Source organism: Ammodytes marinus (genome assembly GCF_949987685.1).
Source record: "Ammodytes marinus genome assembly, chromosome: 4".
NCBI classification, from domain to species: domain Eukaryota; kingdom Metazoa; phylum Chordata; class Actinopteri; order Uranoscopiformes; family Ammodytidae; genus Ammodytes; species Ammodytes marinus.
Window position 1 is genome coordinate 15,411,775 of NC_137233.1, and position 7,772 is coordinate 15,419,546.

Sequence of the window (7,772 nt, forward strand, 5' to 3'; positions counted from 1 at the left end):
TATGAGCTTCCAGGTTGCAGGTTGAAACGATGTACATTGATGCTGAACTGAACAGGATTAAACAGGATAAAGGGAGAGACAATGCAGGCGTGAAAAGGAGATGACAGGTAGAAAGCAGCTAATGTGGTATCACAATGGACTATTAGATGTAACATTGCTATGCATAATAAGGCGGTTATGGCTGATTGCAAGGATGGTTATTTCCACTTGATGTGACTTGCAATAATAAACTGAGGCGGGGAATTGACCTGAAATGATGTTTCGTCCATATGGCCGCTATGTTAAACTCATCAGACATATTCCCACGGGTTATCATCGTTACTGCAAAATGTTAACACCATTACTGCCAGGTATTTCCACACCAGACGAAAAACACAACGTAAAAATAATGCAGACCTCGACATGTTAGTTCTTATAGATTGTAGGCTACGTTCCTTCCTGCTCATATTGACCCTCCAGCAATATAATTGTGCTTCCCTCAATGTTATGGTCCCTCTGCAAATTGTATTACATTAAGAGGCCATTAATAATACACTAGGAAGAGTGCATAAACTCCCTGACCACGAGAAGCCGCATTAGCCGGACAAACCGTATTCTAGGAAAAGTGGCACACTCCACTAAATCAAATAATACAATTTGTTTGAAGGGTTTATTTCTTTGGTAAGTAAGTTTCCCCTCAAATGTCCTAAACAATGTTCTCAAACCTGTACATCTAATCTTGTGAGCGAAGATTGAATTAGCCTATATTTGATCGGTTTTGTGGCGGGTTATTATGCTGCTGCCTTCGGGCAAATCAAATGCTTCCCTGTTATAGCCTACATGTTTGACCTGACAAGATTCTTCCTGTTCCCCAACCCCCATACTATTGACTATTAGCATACGTCTTCACATATCTAAAACTATGTTTGTTTTCTGATGGAAGGATACATATCAGAACTGCCATTTTTGTGAGTAGAAGCATAAACAGACATATAAGTGCTGTAACAACCATAGACATAAAAGAGCATCTAAGCCCACCATGCCTATACAGTAGGCCTATACGTAGGCTACATTCAAAATCATTACTATCAACACTTTGTCTTATAGAGAGGTTATCGTTATCTTTCCAATATATTTGTTTCAGTGTAGCTAGATTCACCTGATTTTTTTTTATAGCTAGCATAGCATGTGGTAGATGATGAAGCATGATACACTGCTGGAGAAGTATATAACTTACAGTTTATCCTAGCTTTAGTTTAGTTTAGCAGATTTTATTTGGACATGGACATGACAATGTCATTGGACGAACCAGATGCATTGTTTACAGTGTGTTAGCATAAATGCTAGTTTACAACACCTTTAACTTAACCATCTAACTGAACAAACTGCCCGCTATAGGCTCAGCAGAGCAGAAGTTTCAACATAATGGAAGGTGGGTTGCACGTTGCAGTGCAAAAAGATTCATCATTTTAAGTTGAAATAGTTCCGATAAGCTTCACAAATCTTTGACAGCTCTTGAGGGAATCTTTTTCACATTGAGTTTACAAGGCAGTGCATGGTTGTAGCAATGTGCATTGAAGATGGCTAAGCTGTGAATCACAATCAGCCATCTGAGGGATAATTAAATGAGACAGACAACTGTTAATTTTACAATTGTTATCAAGTTTTTTTTCAGCCTCAGAAAAGACATAAAGGCACACGTTCGAGCTGTCTGTTCTCCATATTGCTATCACTGCTGTCATTCCTCTGTTACTGATGGAGTGCAGATCCATGACATCATCTCCAAATGGTTTGGTGGTATATAATGTTCTCAACGACAGGACTGACAGTGGAATTGGTTCTGCTACGAGCAATGGTCCAAATGTTCTGAGCTCTAGGCTCTGCTCTGAAGTATGTCCCACCACGCCTGATGATCCTAAGGACATTTTCAAGATGATGTTATAGATTAGCAATCAATAACAGACATCATTTTTCAATTTACACTTGAAAGGATAAGCCAGATGGCGAAATTGCTCAGACAAGCATGATTTTTCCGACGAGCCTCTGATGGTTTATATTCTCTTCTGTTTGCATGGGGTGACCACAAACACATGCTCCTCCTTAGGGGTAGAGTCATTCTACACGGGACATGTTTTTGATCATCTGTCATAACAGACAGAGAGGGAGATTTTGAGATAACCACACAGTCATTCTTACTTGTGAGCGTGTTGTAAAGTAATGCTCCATAGATTTAATTTCATGCAGAAAAAATCAGTTATTTTAGGGGCTTTCTTCAAAAGGAAAAGCTAGATGGTGTCTGGTGATCAGCCTGTCCTTTTGTGTTGATATGGATGGATGCTAAAGAAAATCCCCAAATGTATCTTATATGAATTTTTTTTAATGCATTTTTATCATTAAGAGCATCTTTGTACATCTGCAACAACAGACATCCATTAAATGCAGACATCCTTTAAAGGCACACACATGATGCTTCTCCCTCCTCTTTCCTGCCCCTGTGGACTGACATCACGTCTCAACATCTGACAGTCCGGCTGACAGTGTTCTTCTTCTGTTACATCCCCAGTCTGCTGCTCCGGCTCGACCCGCCCGCTGCTAAGAGCCGTCCAGCTGGGATAATTGGTTCCCCTTGCCACCTTTTTTTTCTGACATTCACGCTGCTTTCACAGGGGGAGACTAACATGTCTGCTCTGCGCGCCCCACCTTTTTCTGTTTTGGCTTCTCATCCTGCACATTCATTTCAATTCCAGAGACTGTTAGGACTGGGTAATGACGACATCTGTCACTGCGAGCTGTGGGGTGTCTTTGGGGTCTTCTTGTGACAGAATGGAATAGAAGAGGAATGGAAATGAGTCCACATAACTGGAGATATGTAGATTCCTCCTTAAATGGCCCCATTTTGCCATATACTTGAAGAAAAGGAAGGGTAACGCTTTATATTAAGGTTCTTGTTATAAGCCTTAGTAAATAGGTAATAAGGACCTTATTAGATGCTTATTAACATTAATTTGTGTTAATAAGACTATAAGTGTTAATAATAACATAATAAACATGTTGACAGTGTGATTATAAGACTTTTATAAGCACTTATAAGACACTTCTTAACTATTAATTGATTGCTTAATATCATTAATAAAAGTCTTATGAGTTTCTGATAGCTGTTAATAAAAGCGTTACAAACCTATTTATTGTCTTACTAACTTGCCTATTATGTCATTGTTAAACCTTTACTAAGCATTGTTTGTTGCTTTATGAAGGTAAACACATCTTTATTAATCAATTAATAACAGTTAACTATGCTCTATGAACAATGCTTATTAAGGTTAATAAGTCCTTTATTAAACACTTAATAACAGTTAATAAGTACTATATCTTGTCAAGGAGGATACAATGAGAATTAGAAAAACGACATGTAAATACAATGTTAGAGCGGTGAAGGTATTTGATTAGCTTTAATGTTTTTCTTGTTGAAGTACCTTCAAAAATGAGTTTTCTGAGTTTGGTTTGCAGCGCCATATCTTAGCATAATATATTTGTTTTTGCTCTGAAGTGATTCTTTCACCTCTATGTGTGCGCACACATGTTGAGTGAGTGTTAAAATGAGATGCCCCGAGAACGTAGTATATTTTTCACAATCTATGATGAATATGACTCGTATGATCGGTGTTGTGCCTCAAATCAGATCCTTAAAGGGCTTTTATTTTGAAGGTAGTTGTAAAACCGGAAGTTCCGTGTATGCAAGTCGCTGATGGCTTGACGCCAGCTTGACGGCCATGCTTGACAAAGTGTTTCACGAAAGTAAGGAGAACATGTCGGAGTCGTCAGCACGGTCAGCACCCCAAACCAGGTCTCTGAAAAATAAGAGGGTGAGGTCCGAACTGGAGGATGACTCTTCTGGTAAGTTTAAGAATGTAATGCTATAGTAACGTTAGCTGGTTCTAGATTGCTAGTTGTTTGCCTAGCTTACATTACTTTCTTTCAGAAGCTTTGGTGAGCTTCTTTTTTGAGCTAACGTTTAGCTTACACTATCATAAAAACTGCAACCAAATGTATCTATTAACAGTTGTGTCATGCTAGCTTGTCAGGAAGGGGCAAAGTAATGCTGAATGGTTATTTCTGTGCTGACCCAGATGCTGCCCAAATTGTCCTAACTGCCAAACTGGGTCTACAGAAATATAAACATGAGCTGGCCAGGTATAAATTAGAATGCCAGGATGTAAAAATAAAAGACCTGACAACGGAGAGAGATTTCTTGAAGGGACAACTATCTGAATTAAATAAAATATTTACTTTTTTTCCAACAATTGTCACCATTACAGACTAAATTTACTTTGATACTGCACCCCTTTTTGCAGATTCCATGTCCAAATCGCTTAAATGCTTAGTATAACCTGTCTGCTATCTGTCTAATTGTGAACAATGTTTCTTTGTGTTGTCTTTATACAGTAGCAAGAAAGACCAGCCTGACTCAACCTTCCCCTGGGGCTCAAGTCCGTTGTTGTCTGACTCCTCTGACTCCTCCTCAGACGATGGGAAGAGGAAGTATAACAGAAGTCAGCATTATACTGTTGCAGAGGGGGCCAGCAGAAGAAGGCTTTTTTTTTTAAATGATCTATTTTTGAATTGTATTACTTGATTTTATTTCAATACATTTTAAACTTAAGACTGACCAATTTTCTTACTATTTTGTTGACACAATCGGGGAACGGTGGGACTTGAAAATATTCCCACCTCCAAAGTGGGGAATGACAAAACAAGTGTGAGAACCACTGGGTTAGCATCTATATAGTTGTATGTGGTTTTCTGCTTGTCCTATCTGCAACAGTATAATGCTGACTTCTGATACAGCAACGTCTCGCCCAAATTCCTCTAGTGAGGATTGCCATCTCCATAAGGTTACAGATTCAATATGCAGAAGCAACTCATACAACCCCACGTCGTTTTATATTGTTTTACCTACAACAGAGTTTTTTTTTTATTATTGTTTGATGGAAGTTTTTTTTGCTCTACTCGTTTAATTGTTTTGTTGTTCTTATTCATTTAATATGTTAAATTAATAGTCTTCATCATTGGACACTTGAATTGATGTCAGGCAGCATTTTTATTTTACAAAGGTATTTATTTTTTTACATTTAGTAAAATGTTGTTCATGAAAGTTCTGGGAAACAAACAAACATGTTTACAATTGCACAGTTGTTAAGTGTTTTTTTTCTTTAAAAGTAAGTTTTTGTGCTTCACCTCTGTAACATTGTATTTACATGTAGCTTTTTTTTTATTCACATTGTATCCACCTTGACAAGATATAGTACTTATTAACTGTTAAAAAGTGTATATTAAAGGATTTATTAACCTTAATAAGCATTGTTCTCGCTTTAGATCCAGTACCTTCAAAATGCATTATTACCTGTTTAATAAAGGACTTATTAACCTTAATAAGCATTGTTCTCGCTTTAGATCAGGTACCTTCAAAATGCATTATTACCTGTTTAATAAAGGACTTATTAACCTTAATAAGCATTGTTCTCGCTTTAGATCAGGTACCTTCAAAATGCATTATTACCTGTTTAATAAAGGACTTATTAACCTTAATAAAAATTGTTCTCGCTTTAGATCCAGTACCTTCAAAATGCATTATTACCTGTTTAATAAAGGACTTATTGGCCTTAATAAGCATTGTTCTCGCTTTAGATCCAGTACCTTCAAAATGCATTATTACCTGTTTAATAAAGGACTTATTGGCCTTAATAAGCATTGTTCTCGCTTTAGATCGGGTACCTTCAAAATGCATTATTACCTGTTTAATAAAGGACATAGGCTATTAACCTTAATAAGCATCGTTCTTAGAACATAGTTAACTGCTAATAAACAAATAATAAAGGTGTGTTCACCTTCATAAAGCAACAAACAATCCTTAGTAAAGGTTTATCTATGACATAATAGGCAAGTTAGTAAGATTCAATAAATAGGTTTGTAATGCTTTTATTAACAGCTATCAGAAACTCATGGGGCTTTTATTAATGCTATTAAGCAATCAATAAATAGTTAAGAAGTTTCTCATAAGTGCTTATAAAAGTCTTATAATCACACAGTAAACATGTTTATTGTGTTATTATTAACACTTAAATATAGTCTTATTAACACAAACTGATGTTAATAAGCATCTTATAAGGTCCTTATTACCTATTAACTAAGGCTTATAACAAGAACCTTAATATAAAGCGTTACCGGAAGGGGTAAATTCCTCACCTGATTACTTTAGTTGATATGTGACAATAAATCATAATGCTAAGACTTGCTCATTTGCTGACAGTTACACAATTCTGGTGGCAGGCCTACAGTGACTTTAGTTTTAGCCATTTCGGTGACACTATATTCAGGGTACATAAATCATCATGAATTCATGGCTGACTTCATACATACAAATGCATGAATAAATTCATGTAGTACTACATGAACTATCAGTAATACACAAGGAATAATGGTGTGTTGTGTATGATTTAACACAGGAACAATACATCCATTTATGCATCAGCTAAGGTATTTCAATCCTAACGATTGATGAGCTATTACTGATGATCATGTTTATTTAACGTGTAAGATCTGCAGTTAAAGTGACAGTTAAAAAAACTGACCCATCACCCCAATAAACACATTTTCTTGAATACCAAGTGTTGAAATCATGAATAAATAATGACTTGTTTGTGGCTCTAAGCCTTTGTTGGCTCTGAATTATAAAAGTTTGTGAATATTATAAATGACTTAAGTTAAAGTGTTTGAATAAGATGGACCATGGATGAAGACGCTAAGGCACTTAAAGTTAGAGTCAGCGATTCTGGAGAATGCTTGTTGTCAAAAGCAGTGGATATCACCTCACAATCCACTATCTGTCCGTATTGTGTGTGTGTGCTGAAAACAAATCTTGTGTTAATACACAGCCGAGGCTCTGTAAACAGATATACTGTGTAAACTAAGGAATCGCTTATACTACACCTTTAATTGCAATTGGTGCCCCCGAAGAATGTTGGCTACTCCAAAATGTGTATATTGTTCCTAATGTATGATCAAACCATGAATAGCAATGCCAATAAATTAAAGTTTATATCTAAGTCCATGTGAATCTCTGACAAATTTCTCTATTTATATGCAAATTCACAGATAGCATGTCCAAATCTGTTGCCCTGGAAATGTATTAATTTGATTGTCATATAGGATAAACTGACCTTCATGGAATTAAAACGTGTTTCAACCTTTCAGCAGGATAGACCTTAAAAAAAAGAAAAACCGCCAATATGGAAACAATTTAAAAGACCTTTAACATCTACAGATGTGAGCAAACCTTGGGTTTCAGCAGATCTGCAAGCATTCACTTATTTCAAGGAAACATGGAAATGCAGTGACCACCACAATGACACATATGTTCAATAATTTATCTTTTATGTCAATAAATATAATCGTTCCATTAAATTATTGCAATAACTAATTTGTTAAAGGAAATTTTCCACAATTTTCCCCCAAATTATAAAGCTCATACATGGGCCATTATGATTACTTGCCATAGACTAGATAATTACAATCTTTTGGGGCACTGACAGACTAAAACTGATAAAAAGTTTAAACCAAGAAATACTAACAATACATTTTCCACTCCTGAAGTAGTGCTGTGAGGCAGTGTTTGAAAGTGTGTTGGCAAACTTAGAGAATGTTAGACACAATCAAATAGTGAGGCACGGTCTCTTTGAATCCTGACCACCTTGGCCAAAGCAGGCTGGTGGGGTCACTTTCAATCCCGCCAATTG